Consider the following 3,080-nt stretch of genomic DNA (forward strand, 5'->3'; position numbering starts at 1 on the left):
CAAAATAATATTCCTCAAAAAAACTTTGGGTTGGTAAACATATTATTTGCAAACCATTTTTTTTCAATGAAATTAACTTGAGAATCGATACTAAAAAGTGATAATTATTTTACAAATTATATCTTTTATTATTGAAAACATGTTTTGCAATGGATTTTTATGCAACCTCTGCTAGAGAAAAATAAGGAACTTTGTGAAGAAGGGTAAAAATGATAATATTTTATAAAAGAGGTCCCACCGAGACTTGAACTCGGATCGCTGGATTCAAAGTCCAAAGTGCTAACCATTACACCATGGGACCGGGGACAATATACGCGTGGATCCTGTTCATGTCTGATTTTTTTTCCGACTTAAAAACACGCCTCAATTTACGATCTTAATTGTCTGTTGTATCTTTGGGGTGTTGCAAGAAATTTACTTTGTAATTGATAAGTCAATTTAAGCTACTTGTTATAGGAAGTAATAGCATCCCAGAAAATGTTCTCTCTTGTTTAATGTTCTAATGCATATCATTAGGCCTCGCAATAATCGCACAGCCAACAATATGTATATAATTATTTTACCTTTTTTTCAGAAAATCCTGGCGTGTTTCCTTTAAGAAGAAGAGGAAGGTCGGAGAAGAATTTTTCAAGTTTAAGTTTAAGAAGAAGAAGAGAAAGATTGGAGAAGAAGAAGTTTTCAAGTTTAAGAGAAGAAGAGGAAGGTCGGAGAAAAAGAAGAAGAAGTTTTCAAATTCAAGTTTAAGAAGAAGAGGAAGATTTGAGAAGAAGAAGTTTTCAAGTTCAAGTTTAAGAGAAGAAGAAGAGGAAGGTCGGAGAAAAAGAAGAAGTTTTAAAGTTAAAGTTTAAGAAGAAGAAGAGGGAGATTAGAGAAGAAGAAGAAGTTTTTCAAGTTCAAGTTTAAGAAGAAGAAAAAAAGATGAAGATTGGAGAAGGGGAAGTTTTCAAGTTCAAGTTTAAAAAGAAGAAGAGGAAGATTGGAGAAGAAGAAGAAGTTTTCAAGTTCAAGTTTAAGAAGAGGATGAAGAGGAAGATGAGGCCGTCGTCAACATCAAGCAGGTCGCTCATGACTACGGTCTCCTGCGTTCTGAAATTCAGTTAACTAATATTTTTCATATACTTTTTTTATATTCAGAAAGAGATTGTAAATGATACGTGTGTCTAAAATGTATATATATATGTAAAATCTATGTAATTGATTATGTTGTATTATGTTGAACATGTGGAACGCAGAAATAAATTTCAAGCAAACAAACAAAGATTGGAGAAGAAGTTTTCAAGTTCAAGTTTAAGAAGAAGAAGAAATGGACGAAGGAGGAGGAGGGAAAAGAGAGAAAGGGAAATAAACACGGCAAACCAAAACAGAGTGATGAAAAAAAAATGGAAATATAATAAAATAAAAACTAGTAAGTTGGGCGTGCCCTGACATGACGTTTGCATATCGGGAAATGATAACAGAAATATATACGTCTGTCCCATTATGTCGATTGGTTTAAAGAGGTATAACATTATGGGAAACGAAAAGTATGCAGTCTGTTGATCATTGCTATGGCAATGTGATAACAAGGGAAAATGTTTGTGGGGTCGATAGGTGAACAAAATAATGAAGTCAAGGTTTTAAATAAGTATTGTCCTAAAGCCTATTTATTTACCTCGCACCCGAACTTTTGAGAGAAAAAATGAGGAACTTTTAAAAAGGGTAAATAAAGAAAAGAGGTCCCACCGAGACTTGAACTCGGATCGCTGGATTCAAAGTCCAGAATGCTAACCATTACACCATGGGACCGCGGACGATAAGGAAAGAATCATTGTGGATCTTTACAATGAAGTTCCTGTAGGCCTGCAGATGAGGCAATACTGTAATGGTGTTGGCCATAGGTGTTGGCACCGAAGACGTTATATGTACTAGACCAAAAAGAGGAGACAGGGGGAGGAGGAAGAAGAGAGAAGAAAGAAGAGGATAGGAGGGAGTAGAAGAGAAAGAAGATGAAGAGGAGGATGAAGAAGAGGAGGAAGTAGAAGAAAAAAGGAGAAAAAGAAGAGAGGAAGAAAAAGAAGAGAGAAGGAAATAGAGGAGATAGGAGAGGAGGAAGTAGAAGAGAAAGAATAGGAAGCATGCAGAAGAGAAGGAAAATAAGAGAGAAGAAAGTAGAAGGAAAAGAAGAATATGAATGAAGAAGAAGATTTTCTTAATTTCTATGACAGTGAATAAATCCATTGAAGAAAAAATATGCACCATAACTGCCCCCTCCAACATTTTTATGCATTTTTTTGTTTTGCATCCCTGGCTTAAACTATTCCAACCCGCCCCCTATCTTTATTTCATTACTCTTTACTATCACATCATCATTTTGCATTCGGTATTTAAATACACAATGTTCACTCATATTATCTTCAACACAGCGTTCAAAATCCAACAAAGTATTCTGTCAGCCATTTTTCAGTTTTGGTTCTTGGGGGAGCGTTTCAACATTATGATCCAACAGGTTATCAGATCTGACATTCTTTTATATTTCTTGGCTAAGAAGCACTGTTACTATGCCAAACTGTCAGATAAAAGTAAACAGAACATTCACATAATCCAGCAGTAATTGAATCGGAATGGTGATTATGCAAAGGGGGATTGAACTAAATCATTTTGTTTTTCAAGTAACAAAATAAGGAATCGTGGAGGATGACATCATTCACACCTAATCCATATTCATGACTAAATACATATAATTGTTTTCACAAAATATTGTTCAATTAAGTCATCTTTTCAAATAAAATTATTTGAACCTGTAGTACCCATTTAAGCCTCATAGAGCGTTTGATTTCAATAGGCTACTTGATTATATATGTCAGGGGTCGCTGAACGGGGGGGGGGCTTCAGCCCCCCCCCACTTTTTCCAAAACCCTGTACAAAAACGTAAAAATTACCATATGATTGTGATTTTTAGCATGGACAGCCGCCGCCCCCCTCCACTTTGAAAACCGTTTCGCTGCCCCTGTATGTTACCATGGTATTTAGAATTTAGTTGCAAATAATGAATGTAATGGAGCAACTTGGACCCAAAGCATGAAACAGTTCACAAACTCAAG

General features: G+C 35.5%; 2 non-coding genes across 2 annotated transcripts; both read right to left on the reverse strand.

Moving 5' to 3' along the window:
• Positions 1-229: 229 nt before the first annotated feature.
• Positions 230-301, reverse strand: TRNAQ-UUG. The gene has a single exon. It is a non-coding gene; the product is annotated as a tRNA-Gln (tRNA).
• A 1,412-nt stretch (positions 302-1,713) lies between these two features.
• Positions 1,714-1,785, reverse strand: TRNAQ-UUG. Its single transcript has one exon. It is a non-coding gene; the product is annotated as a tRNA-Gln (tRNA).
• Positions 1,786-3,080: the final 1,295 nt, after the last annotated feature.

Source organism: Lytechinus variegatus, chromosome 3, assembly GCF_018143015.1.
Source record: "Lytechinus variegatus isolate NC3 chromosome 3, Lvar_3.0, whole genome shotgun sequence".
In the NCBI taxonomy this organism is placed as follows: Eukaryota; Metazoa; Echinodermata; class Echinoidea; order Temnopleuroida; family Toxopneustidae; genus Lytechinus; species Lytechinus variegatus.